This window comes from Anabrus simplex, chromosome 8, assembly GCF_040414725.1.
Source record: "Anabrus simplex isolate iqAnaSimp1 chromosome 8, ASM4041472v1, whole genome shotgun sequence".
Classification (NCBI taxonomy): Eukaryota; Metazoa; Arthropoda; class Insecta; order Orthoptera; family Tettigoniidae; genus Anabrus; species Anabrus simplex.
Genome location: NC_090272.1, coordinates 216802753 through 216823290, shown reverse-complemented (window position 1 = coordinate 216823290; position 20538 = coordinate 216802753).

Sequence of the window (20538 nt, the reverse complement as noted above, 5' to 3'; positions counted from 1 at the left end):
TAAAAGGCATATAATCAAATGGCTCACAGTCAACTCGCTTCCGGAGAGCCGTTAGCCCTGGCAAAAGGCAAACGCATAATTAAAAATAAAATTAGAATACCACATATGCAAGCTATAAAAAGAACTACACCTTCCACCTGACCGGCCTCGCCGATGCGGCACATTCTATCACAGCTATTGTCATAAATCCTGACCTCTCTCTATTAATACTTCGCATCACAGCCTGCAAGATCACATTGACCATCTGTATTCAACGCCCCTCTCTGATCATATGTCTCAGTCATGGCCTTTCATGAATACTTCACATCAGAGCCTGCACGGTTGCTAGGTAACATCACGCCAAACTTCTTCTATCGCTAATGTCAGATGACCCCCAGCCAAAAGACATACTGATGTCTAAATAGGCAAGCAGCAAAACAGAATTATTTTACAACAAACTGTCGTGAACCCATTTCGCATCACAGCCTGGAAGATTACACCGACCGTCTGTACTCTTTGATATGATGTCCCTCAATGTTGGTAGCAGAAGAGACAGAATACATCAGTAGTGTAATGTTAACGTTGATAAGTTTTAGGGGTTTAGACATTGTCGATGAATGACGCAACATGTTGAAGTGTATGGACAAAATTATAATTTTAGTTATATAGACAGATTTCCATTCCACACAGCAAGCTCAAGGCAGATAAGGAGCAAACACAACCGCTACTCTTAGCCAGAAACCAACAAAGTGAACTTTGTGGTCACGCTGAGAGGTGCGAGTGAAGTCGGCCGATGTACAGTGGAATTCGGCTTACAGGTGTCCACGGTTGGACCGTGGCTCTACAGCGCTGCGTTCGGGAGACGGAGAGGGCTTTCCTGCAAACAGTTTGCCGTGGTTTTCCATTCTCCTGCACTAAGACGAATGTCGGCACAGTTCAAAATATAGGCCAAGGCCGCCAATCCTCTCACCAGCGTAACCTTCTACCAGGCTCGTTGTTCCCATTCAAGGTACGGAAGGAAAACATTTTGTATTAGAAGTAGCGCAAGTGACGAGGCTTGCACAATGGATCAGGAGGGAAGACGCACAAGTCATTTGCCTTTTCTGTCTGGCTTAGGGGTGGTATACTCTAGGTTAAAAATGTAAATTTCGCAGCAACTACTCAAGACATTAGAGAAGAACTAAGTGCATAAAAAGTCCCTAATATTGACAAGATTCGTTTTTTAAATGGCTTAGCAGTCTTCGCGCCTATTGAATTCAAAGGCAGTCATCATCTTTCCTACTCCCAAAGTAATCGAAAACCTGTACATTTTCCTTTGAGGTTTCTGTGAATATTTATGTTTGCTTACTAAGCTTCTAAATTTTGTTCTATCTTAAGTGGATTCCCCAGTAATAACAACGCTGCTACTGTAGATCTCCGTTTGTTTCCACTAAACAATTGTAGCAGTTTTTCAGGGATAGTGCAAGGTCTAGAACTTTCCTTGTCAGCCTGTTGTTATCCATTCTGTGTGGGTGTCCGTAGAATTGTAATCGCCCTTTTCTCTAATTGTATCTGTCAATTTTTGTGTGAACTGATAAATCTCATGTGTTTTTTAAAGCCAAAATTCCATCTTTGTATATTGGTCCTAGGATTGTTTTGAGAATTCTCCTCTCTTCTTTTTCGATGTTTTCTATTTGTGACTTGCTGTGAGTTATCTGGGTTTCGGAAGCATAAAGTGCCTCTGGTTTGCAGATCGTGTTGTAACATCGTAATTTTGCATTTTTTTAGTATAGATCTTTTGTTGTATCGGTTCCAGGCGATTTTATAGACCCCTTGCAGCTTAGCAGTACTGTCATTGTTTGCTTCCAGATTTCATCCTGCTGGTTGAATAATTTCGTCTAGATTCTTGAATCTAGTTACTTGTCCGACAACTTGGCTGAATTTTCACTACTTAAGGCCTTCGGTTCAGACGGTCCCGGGTTCCATTCCCGACCAGTTCAGGGATTGGTTGTTTTTGTCGCAGTACTCTCCTCTTCCTATTCAGAAAACACGCGCACAGGTGTTGTTCTTCAAGCTCTTTGATTGCCACTCTGGCACCAATCCGACGAAGAGCTTGTGCACTTAGCGGCTGTAGCTCGCCAACTAACGGGCAGAGTGAAACGCGGCAAATGGCACTTTGTTGTGTAAACCTGCCGCTGTGTGCATTCAGCAGCCACCGCCACCCTCTGCCGGTTGGCGCCCTATTTCAAATGTTCGGTTGAATTTTTGAGCACACGTCGTATACTGTCATTTCCCTTTTTCACACCAGGCAATAATGATTAGTTCCCTCCATATAGAGTTGGCGGCAGGAAGGGCATCTGGCCGTAAAACAGCTGGGAAATGCCCGCTGTATGCCAAGCCTTACAATAGCTCACTTGGCGCAGGAGTTGAGGAGGGGAGGTAGCGTGATCGAAGTATGATAGTTGACGGGGCTCCTCGAGGGTATGGAGGTTGGAATCCTACGCCAGTAATGGTTTTGTTTCTACCATCAATTGTCTGGGGTGTGGCAAGGTTGTTTGTGCATACTTTATCTGGCGCCGTGGTATAGGATATGGAGGTGGGTTGTCGAGCATGAGGAGGTGATGGGCTGGAATTTGTTTGTTGGCTTGATGACTTGATGGCTTTTGCCTTCTTATCCTCCGAGAATCTCCTTATGAATTCGGCATTATGTTTTCTTTGTGTTCTTCTGACAGTTTCTCATCAGTTCTCTTGTTACGGTTGCTCCGTAACTTACAAAAGGCTCCACACTTCCCTACGATGCCTTCTGTGATGTTCATTTCTTGTAGCTCTTTGCTTGGTTTTATACAGCCAGTTTGTCCTCGTATTCTGTGAATTTATTTTATTATATTAATCTTTTCCCGAGTGCGTTGTAGTCCATTCTATCTATAGCATTTCTAACGTGCATTGCGTGGTATATTAATGAAGCTGTCCATTTGACTGTAGATGTCTGTATTTCTTCTGTCGATCCAGATTCCATCTTCTCGCTCCAGGCCGCATAACTCCTGAGAGTTTCTTACTTTTCTATTATTATTATTATTATTATTATTATTATTATTATTATTATTATTATTATTATTATTATTGTTACGGACTTTTCCGTGGTAGTTAGAGGTGAAAGAAGGTGCGGGGGTGAACAGGTCTCAGGCTACGAAATTAAAGTTAATTTAAAATTTAACAAGGTTATATTTTCTTTGCAAAATCAAGAAATAACAAGCATGGCAGGTACAGAGTAGCAAGGTAACAAATTACAATTACAGTATTTACAGGATTTGGGCTTCGAGCCCCGAACTCACAATTCTCGGGCAACTAGCCCAACTTTAACCCAAAACAAGATTTAACAGAGGGGCAGAAAACCCCATTCATGCTCAGGAGCACTTGCTCTAACTACACCAAAAGCCTCCTCGAGGCATACATACTCAATTTTCAAGAAAGAGCCACTCGCTCTCAACTTTAAGCCTATCAAAGGCCACACCAAACTCCACCTTCAAGTTGTCCTCTAAGGACATAGACACGGGGGTAAAATACCCAACCTACTGAGGTCTATTAAGTGACAAAAAGGTTAATTACATGACCTCCAAAATAACAATTTGAGAAGAGGCGATCTGCACTCCTAATACCTTTTGTTTAAAACCTAATCTGGCTCTAGGCCGCTAATGCAAGGGCTAATCCCATACTAAAGAGGTGACTTTAGAAGGAAATAATTTACATTACGTTAAGGAAGAATCGGTTATGACAAATAAGTTCACCTCAAAACAATATGAGTGGGAGCTCGAGAGGGTTAAGCACTCTCTATCCCAATATGTAGCTTAAAAGAGAATAGATACAAAAAGTCTTTACATTTTAGGGAAAGTTACATGGTGGAAACGCTTCGGACCCGCCCCGAGAGTTAAACTGCTGAACAAGCAAGAAAAGAAGTTATTAAACGGCCATTACCTTTTGTTGAACTGCTGCCCGAAGAAAGAGGCGCTTCCCGCCCCCTGCTATGTACTTTACACACTGAAAGATGGTACTGAAGTGGCGCAGAGACCCGAAAATCAGCAGTTTATATACTCTCGTGGAAAGTTCGAGGCGTTTCGGAAATGAGAACACCCGCCCACAAAAACTTTATCGGCTAGGGTTAAGCAATATATCCCCTCTGGGGAAGATACACCTGATTGGTTATAAATTAATTAAAGAAATTCGGGATTGGCTAAATTCAAAACAAGGGGAAAGAAAGGGTTATACAGCCAACTTAAACAATAACAGAAGGAAATTTAACAACAAACAAACTTTTGAAATAAAAATTTCTCCAAAAAACAGTTCTTTCACTTCGCACTAGGGTGCACTATTGTAGTTCTTCAGTAGTGTCCTCTAGAAGAGAAAGTTCACACTTTCCAAGTAGTGACATCGTCTGAGAAACTTGAAAATTTATACGGTAGATAAAGTTCAGACTTCCTCCAGCAGAGGAGTTTCAACTGGCGCAAAGTTTGAATTAGCGGCGCGGAGGTGTACCACCCGGTACAGACCTCCCCCCCCCCCCCAAACGTCCCTCCAGGGGTGACACATGAAATTGTTTGAAAACAAGGTCCAAGTTATGATGTTGATATGGAGATTAATTGCAGAAGCATTTATAAAAATTTACTAAAGTTGGTTTGATCCAGTTTCAAAATTCTTGTAGTAACTGTTGAAGTAATGTCTTTATGTTTGTAGAAGTTGAATTCAGAAGGAAAAACTTTAAATTCTTGAAAGAGAAGAAAATTTTCTAAGTCCACCAGATATTGCAGTAAAATCAAAAAAGGTAATAATTGTTGATGTGAAACTTCCATGTAACTGACTAAATATATCAGTTGTCGATGACTTTGACGGCCAGGCCAGCCGCCGCTGCTTGAGTCCAGAGGAGGCCGCTCGGACCCCTCAAGTACCCTGAGATACCGCTCACCCGCACTATGAGAGGAGTAGTGGAGTAGAAGAACGCCGCGCCCGCGGCGAATATGCAGGTCGCGGGCCAGTAGCAGGTTGTGCGCCGCACATCAGCCTTGGCCGGGAGGAGGGCTCCGGCTCGCCGTGCACATGTCGACCTCGCTGGAGTAGAGGGGGCCCTTCCTCTATCCCAGTCGCGGCACGGCGCCGCGCGGCTGCGGGGGCACTGAAACATTAAAGCTCGGCGGCAGAATTTTGTTGGACCATCATCTTTTTGAGGGCACAGGCTTTGTGGAGATGTTGAGGGGCCAGCGGCGTGCAGAATTTCTTTTCATAAGCATGCCACTGTGTGTTGTGGAGCAGGAGACGGGAGCGTGGTAACGGCCGTGGCAAGGACAGGATGGCAGTTTAACTGTGCGGGGAGGGTTTAAAATAAATGCTTAAATATAAAAAAAATATTACAGAAAGAGCAGAAGGCCTTAAAAGTGAAACCCCTCAAAAAAATATAACCTTCCTATTTCTTTTAAAATTATATGAAGCAAGTTAACACAGAAATTATACAGGTTTCACCTGTGACAGGTGAACCCTAAATATCCTCTCGGTGGCTGGATTGTTTAACAATAAGGTAACGGGAGTAAGGAAATCGAGAATGACACACGGCCCATGAAATCTGGGGGCAAGCTTGCCCGCGGGAACAAAATTCTTGACCATCACTTGGTCACCTACCTTCAAATGGGTGGGTCTCCGTCCACGATCATATCTTTCCCTAACCTTTTCATGAGACACCTTAAGATTGGTTTTAGCCTTCTTCCAAAGATCTTTAATGTTATCTGGGTCTATTGTCTCAGGTAGAATGTCACTCAGAGACCAGAGGTTAGAGAGCGGCGTGTTGGGAACGAACTTGAACATCAAAGAGGCTGGAGTAAACTTGTGAGATTCATGAACCGCCGAATTCAAAGCAAAAGCTAACCAATGCAGGGACGTGTCCCACCTAGAATGATCTTCATGATGATAGGCAATAAGCGCGGACCTGAGATTACGATTAACCCGTTCAGCCAAAGATGGTTGAGGATAATAAGCAGAAGTCGTCACATGAGAGATGGACAGGTCAAAACAGAATTTACGAAAAAGATTTGATGTGAAAGCCTTAGCATTATCAGACACAATATATTGACACGGACCAAAAGAAGCAAAGATAGAATTTAGACAAGTAATGGTGGACTGAGCGGTAGCCAGCTTAGTCGGAAATAGCCAGGAAAATCTTGTAAAACCGTCTACGCATACAAAGATGAACTTGTTGGCGTTTCCCTTTGACTGGGGGAAGGGTCCTACATAATCAATATACAGGCGTTCCATGGGGCGCGACGCTTGATGAGAAGACAACAGGCCTACCTTGGTGGAAATGGTTGGTTTACTAAGCAAACAGGATTTACAAGCCTTTACTAGTTCACGGATTTCACCGTCCATACCTTTCCAGATGAACCTTTCACGAATCTTCTCACGAGTTTTAAAGATTCCAAGAAGCCCCCCTAATGGGGTCTCATGATAGTACTTAGAGATCATAGGTACAAGAACAGCTGGAACAACGACTTTCATCATCTTATCATGCCTCGAAGGGCAACATAAAACACCATTCCCCAAACATAAGGGACGACATGTTCCCCAGAAGAAAGGGTTTCCATTATCGGAGCCAGCGTTGGATCTTCACGTTGGTATTTCTCGATATCCCTAAAGAGCATGGGAGCATCTGTTAAGATGGCATTAACATCAGATAGCATGGACTCGGGAGGAGACGAACTATCGACCGGTTCATGGGTCTCGACCTCGTTGGAAAACATACGGCTGAGTCCATCAGCAACAACATTTTCGGAACCTCGGATATGCCTGACATCGAATTGGAAGGCAGAAATACGGATGGCCCAACGGGCTATACGACCAGTACGACGCGGCTTACCTAAGACCCAGCTTAAGGCTTGATTATCTGTCTCCAGGTCTAATTTGACATGTTCCAGATAGAGACGGAACTTTTCTAAGGCAAATAAGACTGCCAAACCTTCGAGCTCATAGATGGAATACTTGGCTTCTTGAGTCGATAGAGTCCTAGATGCATAGGCGATGGGTCGCCTCTCTAGTTCAGTCTCTTGAAGAAGGACTGCAGCTACCGCCGACGACGACGCGTCGGTTTGGACGATGAATTTCTTTGAGAAATCAGGCATAACAAGGACAGGGGCATTACAGAGAGCTAATTTATAATAATAAATTTTATTGCGCACAATGTGCATAGAGGTTCACAATTAGATAAGACAGCGTGGCGTCTAATGCGCTCTGCATAAGTGTTAGTCCTTAATAAATTCACTAATCGAGCAGGACCTCGAGGAACACTTCTGGATATGATATCTTTCACATACTTGGTCACATAGCCTACACACACAGTTTATGTTCGGTTCGTGAAAAACTTTGTTTTTACACATCTTGAAATGGAATCCGTGCACAGCCAATCTCGTAACTATGTGTCTCAGTTGGTAGCCCGTTTCCATCCATTTTCGATTTGTCATGGCCTCCGTTGAGTAGAAGTCTTCCCAAATGTCCCTCTTTTTTTCTCTAAGCTTATGCAACAGGTTATCGTATGCTGCGCCTCCTGGTAAAACAAGATTGTATCTCAGGTCCTCAATCAGGAAAGTTTCTCTCGCGAGTTCATATACAAGTCGAGATCTTGTAGTCTTTGAAACACTGAGGACTCGCTTCAGATATCTGGATTTTATCTTTTCCAGGTCGTTTAATTGCTTCAAACTCAGAAATTCCCCTATGATCTCAAGCCCATAGGTTAACACTGGTAGCACTTTTACTCGAAAAAGCACCATGGCTGTATCCACTGCAATTTGTGTGATATTCTCGATGTCATTCATCGCTTTCAGAGCTGCAATAATTCTAGTTCTTATATGGATCCTGAAACTGCTGCATGTGGTCTGCAAGGTTACACCTAGGTATCTGAAACTGCTAACTCTGCGAAGGCGGACATTATTACACCATATGTGCTCTGTTTCCTTTAGTTTACCTCCTTTCCTGAATACGACTAGTTCAGTCTTATCCTCATTTATTTTCATTTCATTCCTGTTTGCCCAGTCCACTAGCAAGTTCATCGCACGTTGTAGTTCTGTTATGTCTTCAGCCGCAATTGCCATGTCATCAGCATACAGGAACATTTCTGTGTCTGTATTTTCCTTTATCTCTGACACTACATCAGAGGTGAAAGCGTTAAATAATATAGGGCTAAGTGGATCACCTTGAAGAACTCCTATAGTCTGTGGCATCCAATCTGACGACCCAATGCCATCGTCCACCTGTATATAATTCTCAGCCAACAGGTTTGATATGAGTGTTGTGACATTAGATGTTCCGATTAACTTCTCCAGCTTATCTATGAGTAACCTTCTGTTTACCCAATCAAATGCCTTGGAGTAGTCAATGAATGCCACAAATAATTTGCCTCGTGGCATTTCTAGGGTGATACGAATATGATTCAGTAAATTCTCCAATGCCATAGTTGTAGATCTTTTCCGTCTGAATCCAAATTGCTCCTCTGGTAACAGTGCATCCAATTTATTCATCACTCTCTTCGTTAAGATCCTTGTCAGAAGTTTCAAACCTGTTTGTTCCATCGCGATCCCTCTGTAGGAATTCGGGTCATCTGCGTCTCCTTTCCCCTTATATAGCATTCGGATTGTTGCCTTCCTCCAATCTGTTGGGACCCTTCCAGTTCCGAGGCATTTGTTCAGTAAGGCACTCCATACCGGTAACAATTCCCTCACTGTCTCTTTTAGATGCTCATTTCTGACTCCATCTGGTCCTGGTGTTCTATTGCGTCTTCCTTCCTTGATGGCCTGAACGATTTCATTTTCCGTTATTAAATTTGATGGTTCTCTGTGATCTGGACATCTGAGTGTTGGTCTCGTATCTCTCAAAGCAATTGTTTTGTTGAGGTGTGATTTCCATGTTTCCATATCGATCTTAGAATGTATTTTCCTCGTTTTCGGTCGTAGAGCCTTGTATGGATCCAATTTAGCTTCTTCTATGATCCTTTTCTGTTGTTCTTCTATGTACTGAATCTTTTTTCTCTTCAGGAGCTCTTTGTACTGAACTCTCTGTTGCCGGTACTCTTCCAAGTTTTCCCTGTTCCTTATTTCTCTTGCCCTGTTCAACTTTTCTAATGTATTCCTCCTTGCCTCATAACATTGTTTGTCGAACCAAGGTTTTGACTTTCTTGTCCCCAGGCTTAGAGGAGCCGCTTCTTCATAGCAACTTGCTATCCACCATGCTGCGGAATCTATTTCACCTTCATCTATCATTTTCTTCACCTCGTTGATCTGGCTTGTCTTTGTTTTCACTTTGTTTATGTCTATATTCTTTCTGATTTTGGCTCCTTTCCTTAGGTCAGCCACCTCTTCCGTCTTCGTGATGATGTCTGTGCTCACTGGTAAGTGCTTTCTTACAATGGAGCCATCTTTGAGGACCAGCTTTGTTGTTCCCGATGTTATGAGACCCCTTGAAAGCATTAAATCTATTGTGCTGCCTCCATTTGGTCCTATATATGTCCATTCCTGTTTCTTGTTTAACAGCACGAAACCACTGTGCCTCAGGTAGTCCATAACATCTTCAGTTTTCCAGCTGTGTTTATCTACTGGACAGTTCAAGTCACCGGCAATTAACACCTTTTCTTCATCATTTATCATATTCAACGCATTTCCAAGCGTATCGACTATGTCTGCTGCAGTGCGTTCAGGGCTGAAGTATACTGCCATGATCACTAATATTTTCGTTCGTAAAATCAATAGGTTTTCGTCTCTCAACAGTTGTTTACATGGTGTTAGATGAGGTTTAACGAGTACTGATACTCCACCTGATGGTCGTCCCCTTTCCTTAAGTTGATTGGCGTACACATGATAGTTGTAGAAACCTGGAACATTTATTATTGAGTCCTCCCTGATGAATGTTTCTGTTAGAACACATATGCCAAATTCCTCTAGTATGTTACTTGACATTAGATTTAGTGCACCTCTCAGTCCTTCTACATTCCAAGTCATGGCTCTAACCCTGTCATTGTTGAGTCCTACGAAATTTCCAAGGTTTCCGAAAATGCCGGCATACTACACGGGCGGGCCAGAACGAACTATCATGCACTCGTTCTAGGTCTTTGTACGGAATTCCAATTTTAAATGCTGTGCCGGTTGGCCTCTCACTAACTGTATCACAGAACACCTTTCCGTCTATACCGTTTTCCTTGAGATATTCGCATATGTCTTCCTTTGTTGTATTTGGTTCCAGTCTTCCCACATATAACCATGCGTTTGACTCTGCTGCCCTTATCTTGGTATCGCCTTCTCTCGCTCCTATTATTGGTCTGCTTCGTTGGGTGTTTGCATCATTAATATTGTCAAGATCACTCCCAGTTTTCCTCTCTCCTCTTTTATCTCTCCTTTTCCTCTCGTATATATTCCAGTTATTGTCATTTTCTATTCGGTAGTCTCCAGATTCTCGTTCTTGTATTACTTCCCTTCCTTCTTTGTTCGTAATAAAAGCTCTTGATTCTTTGACCGCTAGTTTCTGGTTTGCATTTGGAATTTCTTCTTTGCCATGCATCGCCTCCTTCAAAGGTGTTAGCTCATTGGTTATCATTGTGGGACGTTCCTGGTTGTGTGTTATTCCTCTTCCTTGCTCTGAGGCGGGGGGCTGAGGAGCTTTCTGTTTGATTGTCATTTGTCTAGTTGATGTCCTTTGATTTTCCATATACCTTGTTATCTCCGTTGGTATCATGGTTTTAATTTCCTCCAGTTTATTTTCCATGGTTTTTTCCATGTTAACTAGCATGTCCTCCAACCTTGCGGTTATCTTTTCTAGTATGTCTTCGTTGCGTGTTTTTCTCAAGACAGTTGGCTTGCATTCTGTGCACAGCCATATTAGTTTGCAGTGTCTTCGTTTTATAATATCCCATTCACCTTTAGATATGCCGCAGCAATCCACGTGTTGCCATTTGTCGCAACCTTCGCATTGCACTGCGTTCTCATTACCTCCGACTTCCTTGTTACAGATGTCGCACTGATAGCGGTCGTCATGCTCTCTGTTTCCAGTCATTTTATAGATGCCTAGATGAGTAATTGATGTCTACCCGATATTATTGTAACCTTTCCTATTCACTTACTCTTTAGTTTCAGTTACAGCACTATTGATCTGTCTGACAATAGTACCTACCTTAATGGTTACAGATGATACAAACCAAGGCCGACTACAATATCTCAGACCATCGGTGAATTGAAATAAGATTTCGGGCACTTAGGGCAAGATTGTAAACAAATAAATCAAGTCCAATTATAGTCAAAACAAGATGGTTCCCACTTAGGGCACAAAATTTATAACAAAATATGATCCCAATATTGATTAAGAATCCATAGATTCACCAGACAATACTAACACGCAATTATAATCCAAAACAATGTCAGAATCACTTCCCTTAAAGAATAAATGAAGCTTAATTATTCCAAAAAGATATATGTTTTGCGCACCAAATCAATGACGTAGTAGTTAATGTGATCATAAAGCCCATTTAAGATCTTCAAAGGCGGCTTGTTGAGAAGGTCCCCACTCAAATTTTATGCCTTTCCTACGAAGAAAGTTCAAGGGCGCCGCTCTATTAGCGAAGTTAGGAATAAACTTCCTGAAGAAATTCACCATTCCAATGAACCTGGCGATACCTTTGATGTCCTTGGGAGGTTTAAAATCACGGATGGCCTGTGTTCTAGAACGATCGACTGCAACACCATCAGGTGAGACAATATGCCCTAGGAATGACATGGAGGGCTTAGCAAAGGCGACCTTGGACAACTTCACAGTTAACCCAGCCTTACGAAGGCGATTGAGAACTTCTCGCAGATGATCTAGATGTTCTTCAAAGGTCTCCGAAAATACGACGACATCATCCAGGTAGTGATACAAGTACTCAAATTTGATGTCGGAGAAGACCCTATCTAGCAGTCTAGTGAGTACAGCTGCTCCCGTGGGGAGCCCGAAAGGCACGCGGTTGTATTCACACAAATTCCAATCCGTGGCAAAGCTGTAAGGTGTTTAGACTCTTCCGCTAGGGGAATTTGATTGTAGGCCTGATTCAAGTCCAAGATAGTAAAGAACTTGGCCTTACGAAACCATGAAAAGCAAGAATGAAGGTCAGGAAGGGGCACAGATTGCAACACCACCTTCCGATTGAGAGCCCTATAATCAATGACAGGCCTGAAGCCACCTTGGGGTTTCTGGACTAGAAAAATAGGCGAAGAATACGCCGACTTAGAGGGCCTAATGATACCATCCTTCAACATCTGATCGATTATTTCTTTCAGAGCCTTCATTTTAGGTGGAGATAGCCTATATGGTGGAAAACGGACAGGAATCGAATCCGTGACCTCAATTTTATATTCAATAAGGTCAGTAACACCAAGAGTATCAGAGAACACCTCTGGAAACGACTGACACAGCTTACGAATACTATCAGCCTGCTCCTCAGGTAGATGTCTAAGGTCTAACAACATCTCATCCTGGGTAGGCGAAATAGATGTACATGATGCAGAATTACATTTCAATAATGGAATTTTACAATTAGACGCAAATTTGAAAGTGCACGACCTACTCTGAAGATCGAGCACAAGACCAGTGTGGGAAATGAAGTCAGCTCCCAATATAATGGGGCAAGACAAGTGCTTGGCCACAAACAATTTAATTTTCCATGTAAATTTAAAAATGCGGATTTTGACATTTACAGAACCTAGAATTTCTAATGGAGATGAATTAGCCGAAACATATTGAACAGGAGATGAGCCATAGTCAGGTAGTTTACAAACAGATTTCAATTTTGAATACCATTCAGCCGAAATAATAGAACAAACGCTGCCTGAATCTAATAGAGCAGTTACAGGTTCATTATTTAGTTCAATTTTAAGAAAAGGAACAGGTGCGGGGGTATCCGCCGCAATCCTAAGACATTCTTTGGGCATTCCAAAGATGAATTTGAAGGCTGACCTTTCCCTGAATTTTCGACCTGTTTACCAGGGGCTGAGCCTCGGAAAGATGGATTAGTCGACTCAGCCGAAGCCACTAGTCACTTTTTATTATTGGAATTGGTGGAATTTGCACCAGAAGTTGAGCAGGAGGGGGTGCTATTTGAATTTGGGCAATTCTTGACGATATGTGAGAAAGCCCCACATTTAAAACAGCCTTGTGATGAGCCAGCTCCATTATTTGCCCTACTAGATTTGATTGATGGGCACTTGTTCCGAAGATGGTCAGGCGACCCGCAAGCATAACATTTACGAGGTGTGACTGGTCGGCGAGGTGGAGGCCGAGGATTACTAAAAGAAGAAGGGGGTTCTTTCGCGACCCGCAAGGAATCGGCGTATCTAACTCCTTCCGCTGAGACAGCCAATGCTTCAAGTTCAGAGAAAGTTTGCGGGCATGCTGCGAAACATAAATATGACCTATAGGATGGTGAGATACCTTCCACAATAGCTTGTACAATCTGATCCTCAGGAAAGTGAAGAGCAAACACCCTAGTATAGAACTTAATATCTTGGATGAAGTCTGCCAAGTTTTCATCCAAGCGCTGTACACGATAATAGTACTTCTGAATAAGTGAGGATCTTGCCCTAGCCGGGATGAAGTTAGCTAGCAAGTGGGCGTGGAAGTCCTCAATAGATGATTGCTCGGCAATGGCTCTAACTATTTTGTCTGAGAGAATACCAATTGCATAGGGATAGATTATTTGCAAAATCTGACATGGAGAAAGAGAAAAAACAAGGGCATGATCCTGAAATTCAACTAAAAACCTTAAGAAAGAAATAACTTCACTGGTAGTGTTAACAGAAAACTTCGAGATACCTCTGAGCAACATTGCCAATGGATGAGGCAAACTGCTGAACCCAGGTGACATAGTAGGTAAAGGTTTAAGTGGCAAAGACGTTAATTCAGAACGTACATTATTCAATGAGTTACGGCGTTCAGACTCGTTGTCCAATGGGGCAGAGGTTGTTTGAGCTGCAACGGTTTTCCTATTGACATCTCCCTTAGGAGGCTCTTCCTCGCTACCTACATTCACCGTGGTGGGTTGATCGATTTTGGGAGGAACTTCCCCAGTTAACAATTGGGTAACCTTACTAGATACTTCAGAAAGATTTTCAAGAACCATACTAGCTTCCTTCCTCTGAACGTCATTCAACTTTAGAGACAACAGATCGTTAACTCTATTTGAAAAATGAAATAGCCTGGCTTGCACACGCTTAATTTGATTAGGCGAAGGATCATTTTCTTCAAAAAAACTAACTACAGATGCTAGCTCAGTAGTATTGTCAGTGATCGTGGAAAGAGAGTCGTCAATTTCTTTCTCTCCCAAAGTGGGGATGGAAATGGGCAAATCAAGGGACTCTCTAAGCTTGTTTGTGTCTACCGCAACCGTGCCTCCAGATTGCACATTTCTAATAGTTAACTCATAGATCAACTCCTCCTTGCGCAAATAGTTAAGATGAAGAACATCGCGAGGGCCGGGCATGATGACAGAACAATTTTGAAAAAGGAAAATTTAAAAATTCCAGCAACAGAGAAAATTGTTAGAGTTCGAATCAAAGCAATGTTTAGCCGTCAAAAGGGGCTAAATTGAGATCCATTCAACCACGCTCTGCTACCACTTGTTACGGACTTTTTCCGTGGTAGTTAGAGGTGAAAGAAGGTGCGGGGGTGAACAGGTCTCAGGCTACGAAATTAAAGTTAATTTAAAATTTAACAAGGTTATATTTTCTTTGCAAAATCAAGAAATAACAAGCATGGCAGGTACAGAGTAGCAAGGTAACAAATTACAATTACAGTATTTACAGGATTTGGGCTTCGAGCCCCGAACTCACAATTCTCGGGCAACTAGCCCAACTTTAACCCAAAACAAGATTTAACAGAGGGGCAGAAAACCCCATTCATGCTCAGGCGCACTTGCTCTAAATTACACCAAAAGCCTCCTCGAGGCATACATACTCAATTTTCAAGAAAGAGCCACTCGCTCTCAACTTTAAGCCTATCAAAGGCCACACCAAACTCCACCTTCAAGTTGTCCTCTAAGGACATAGACACGGGGGTAAAATACCCAACCTACTGAGGTCTATTAAGTGACAAAAAGGTTAATTACATGACCTCCAAAATAACAATTTGAGAAGAGGCGATCTGCACTCCTAATACCTTTTGTTTAAAACCTAATCTGGCTCTAGGCCGCTAATGCAAGGGCTAATCCCATACTAAAGAGGTGACTTTAGAAGGAAATAATTTACATTACGTTAAGGAAGAATCGGTTATGACAAATAAGTTCACCTCAAAACAATATGAGTGGGAGCTCGAGAGGGTTAAGCACTCTCTATCCCAATATGTAGCTTAAAAGAGAATAGATACAAAAAGTCTTTACATTTTAGGGAAAGTTACATGGTGGAAACGCTTCGGACCCGCCCCGAGAGTTAAACTGCTGAACAAGCAAGAAAAGAAGTTATTAAACGGCCATTACCTTTTGTTGAACTGCTGCCCGAAGAAAGAGGCGCTTCCCGCCCCCTGCTATGTACTTTACACACTGAAAGATGGTACTGAAGTGGCGCAGAGACCCGAAAATCAGCAGTTTATATACTCTCGTGGAAAGTTCGAGGCGTTTCGGAAATGAGAACACCCACCCACAAAAACTTTATTGGCTAGGGTTAAGCAATATATCCCCTCTGGGGAAGATACACCTGATTGGTTATAAATTAATTAAAGAAATTCGGGATTGGCTAAATTCAAAACAAGGGGAAAGAAAGGGTTATACAGCCAACTTAAACAATAACAGAAGGAAATTTAACAACAAACAAACTTTTGAAATAAAAATTTCTCCATAAAACAGTTCTTTCACTTCGCACTAGGGTGCACTATTGTAGTTCTTCAGTAGTGTCCTCTAGAAGAGAAAGTTCACACTTCTTACTACAGGTAAAACAAAAATACGTCGAAAACGACCCAGTTCAGGAACTTCAAACTTTCCAAGTATTGACATCGTCTGAGAAACTTGAAAATTTATACGGTAGATAAAGTTCAGACTTCCTCCAGCAGAGGAGTTTCAACTGGCGCAAAGTTTGAATTAGCGGCGCGGAGGTGTACCACCCGGTACAATTATTATTATTATTATTATTATTATTATTATTATTATTATTATTATTATTATTATTATTATTATTATTATTATTATTCAACACCCTGGATGAACGGTCAGTGTTGAGGCCTTCGTTTCAAAGGGTCCCGGGTTCGATTTCCGGCTAGGTCGGAAATATTAATCGCGCCTGATTAATTCTCCTAGATCGGGTACTGGTTATCTGTGTTTGTTCCAACACTCTCCTCTTTATATTCAAACAACACACTACCCTAGCAACCACCACAGAAACACACAATAGTGATTACATCTCTCAATATAGGGTTTGCGTCAGGAAGGGCATCCGGCCGTAAAAATAGCCAAGTCCACATGTGCGTCACATTCGCTCCCGCGACCCCACAGATGTCGGAGAAGCGGTATTATTATTATTATTATTATTATTATTATTATTATTATTATTATTATTATTATTATTATTATTATTATTATTATTATTATTATTATTATTATTTTCTTCCATTTCTCCTGTTAATATCCCACCAGCGTATAGCATCTCGAGTTAGTCGATCAAGTAGTGAGTTTAACGGCTATGGTCTTGTGTAAAAGTTATCTAATTTGACGAAATTGCAGTTCCACAAGTGCTGTAATTAGAACGGACTACTGCCATTACTTGAGACAGTGGAATGTCTATTAATGGAACATATAATCCAAGTTCCTAGCTGTGAGGTAGATATTGTCCTTAAAGCCGACCGCACGGATGTAATAAGTTTGTGTTTCTCCTTTTTCTTTAAACAGTGAGATTCACCCCACCTGACGTCAACGGAGTTTGACTGATTCATTGATTCATTGATTGATTGATCGACTAATTACCGTTAATGATTTATTTTTTCTAGCAAGGAGCAGTTCACTCACATGTTTGGTTTCAGGGAATACAGTTGTTTAGAACTAAATATGTGCATATACCTAAATATTTGACAGTTAAGGTGATGTTTTAACTGACACATTAGTTTATTATACAACATACAATGATCATCCACAACATTATGACCACCTACCTAATAGCCGGCATGTCCAACTTTGGCAAGGATAACAGCGGCGACGCGTCTTGGCATGGAAGCAATGAGTCCTTGGTAGGTCGCTGGAGGGAGTTGGCACCACATCTGCACAAACAAGTCACCTAACTCCCGTCAATTCCGGGGAGTGGGGCGAAGAGCCCTGACGCCACGTTCAATCACATCCCAGAGCGGGTTAAGATCTGGCGAGTTGGGGGCCAGCACATCAATTGCAATTCGCCACTGTGTTCCTCGAACCATTCAATCAGACTCGTGGTCTTGTGACATGGCGCATTATATTATTGCAAAGTGCCACTGCCGTTGAGAAACATGATAGTCATGAAGGGGTGTACGTGGTCTGCAACCAGTGTACGATACTTCTCCGCCATCGTGGTGCTTTGCACGAGCTCCACTGGATGCACACGTGAATGTTCCCCAGAGCATAAATGAGCCGCCGCCAGCTTGTCTCCGTCCCACAGTACAGGTGTCTAGGACCTGTTCCCCAGGAAGACGGCGGATTCACGCACTCTCATTGGCATGATGAAGAAGGTATAGGGATTCATCAGACCAAGCAACGCTCTGCCACTGCGCCAACGTCCAGTGACGATGGTCAAGTGGCCATTTCAGTCGTAGTTGCTGATGTGGTGTTAACATTGCCACATACATGAGTCGTCGGCTGCGGAGGTTCCTCCTTAGGAGTGTTCGGTGCACTGTGTGTTCAGAAACACTTGTACTCTGCCCAGCCTACGACGTCCGACCACTGTAATGAGGGGTGGCCGCCCAACCGCTCGATGTTTGGACGTGGTTTAACCTTGCTTTCGCCACTTGTTGAAGGCACTCACTACAGCACTCCTCGAACACAACACAAGTCGTGCAGTTTCCGAAATGCTCGTGCCGAGGCTCCGGGCAATCACACTCTGCCCTCGATCAAACTCAGGTAGCTCGCGCGCCTTCCTCATTCTGTACACGGACAGCACGCTCACTGACACTACATGCACCGTGCGTATGTCTGACTAGCAGTCAGGTGACGCTGCTATCGCCTGGACAGGTTTATATCGATAGTAGGTAGGTGGTCATAATGTTCTGGCTGATCAGTGTATAGTCGTGTATATATTCTATATAAGCAACACACACTGAATATTGTGTATTGATGCTTGTTGTTTTAAGGGGCCTAACATCGAAGGTCATCGGCCCGAATATTGTGTATTAGCTGAAAAAGTGTTAGAGCATTGAGTACAATATCAAAATAAGTAATTAATTACTAAATTGTTTATAACTAAACTAAAACTAAGCAAAAATTAAACATAAACAATTCAATTACGATTTTACATGCATTTAACTAGAGTCAATGAGCTACGTTACGTGTACATAAAAGAGAATGCACTTCTGAAGATAAGCTAATCTAGTTACAAGAACTCACACACAGTTGCGTTTCCACCTTGTATGTCCCTGATATTCTAAGGATATTTTTCTTCGTTTACGAGATGCGCAAACTGTCAAAAAGTTGGTGAATGTTGTAGTTCTGTTGGTCGGTATTTCAAGAAGGGTAAAGTTACATGCTTTCTGTCATGGTGTGAGGAAATGTAACTGAAGAGATTTCTCAGGTAAGTGGGCTGTAAAGAATTCTGTAATTTATGAAGTATGCTTAGGGTGTGGTAAGTACGTCACATGCTTAGACGTGATCAAGATAGACTTTTTTCCGACAAAAGAGTAGTGTTACAAAAATAGTGCTTACTTTGGCTGGGAACACTTAAAAGTAAGGAGACGAGCTGATCGACTAAGCGGTATGTTCCGAGCTGTCAGCGAAGAAATGGTGTGGAATGACATCAGTAACGAATAAGCTTGAGTGGAAATTTTAAAAAATATGTAACATCGTAATATGAAGATAAAGTTGAAATTCAACAGGACAGATTGAGGCAAATATTCATTTGTAGGACGAGGAATTAGGGATTGTCTGGCCCTGTGGTGTAGGGGGCAACGCGTCCGCCTGTCACCCGGCGGCCCCTGGTTCGCTTCCCGGCCGGGTCAGGGGTTTTTAATTGTAATAATACCCCAGGCCCGGGGACTGGGTGTTTGTGTCGTCCTTAAAATACCTTTCCTCACATTCAACACTTTACACTTCCGCAATTACAATCACACGCAGGTTCATAACATATGGTGCAAGTAGTGGCAAAAGCTTTTGAAGTCGACGCCACGAACATATAGATTTTTAAAAAAAAATTGAGATTGGAATAATTGACCAAGGGAATAATTTTCCAAGTTCCTTGAAATAATTTAAGAACTGACTAGGTAAACAGTCGATAGGGAATCTGCCGCCTGGGCAGAAATGTATAAATTCTAGAAATTTTGCCATTCATTCAACCACTCTTTTGTCTAATCCAACAGCCCTGATTTTCGTAGGCGACCCCTTGCTCTACACTATCAAAAATCTTGGGTAAATCAATACAGATATAGTCCATTTCACCTTCTGCGTCGAAAATATCTGCTATGTCTTTCCTCTCTGCCACTGGATACAAACTTCATTGACATCCCTTTGTAGATCGTTCCACGAATTCTCAATGTCTCTAAAGAATATTTATGTAGCAAAACACAAAATCTTATCGTCATTCGCCGTTCTGAAATTGGCATTTCCAATGCTACGGACAAGGAATGCAAACAGTAGCAGTCGACAGGCAGCTGACACTCACAACAATGCCCATAATATGAATTTCTCTTGAATTACATTAACAACTCCTGAGACAGAAAACATCCTCGTGGTATTATTCATTTCAAGAACATCGCACATTTCGGAAGTTCTTTGGAAAGAGTATAATTTTATTCAAGACTGTTGCTATTAGACGCATGTATGAGACAGAAAGCAATACCGAGATCTTCTACGTAGGAAAACAAACTTTTTAAAAAGGCTGTTAGTAAATACAACTTATGAGCCACCCGGTACATTGCTTCCTCGTCGTGCTGACAAAAGAGCAGTGTAAGAGGATTAAGGAAACTGGCGGATGCTCCGCTCAGTAAGACATGTATCAGCGTGCGGAACAAAGAATGCTAGCTTTCCCCGCAGTGGATTCTCTTTAATGCCACCGCCATGGAATTCAAATAGATGAAAACACGAGTGGTAGTATAAATAAATAAATAAATAAATAAATAAATAAATAAATAAATAAATAAATAAACACTTAACAGTGAATAAACCTCAAGCTATGTACGCTTCGGAAACGCTCAATTTACGTCATAAAAATGTAAAGAAAAAATTAGAGATTAAAGTAAGGAAAATCATGAGAAAAATCTTAGGGCTCAGAATTAGAAATGCAATACATTGCCCCAAAGATAAATCGGAAATATATTTTAAAATATCTAAACTTACTGATACAACGAGACTGCGACGAATTCAGTTTTTAAGCCATTTGGAAAGAA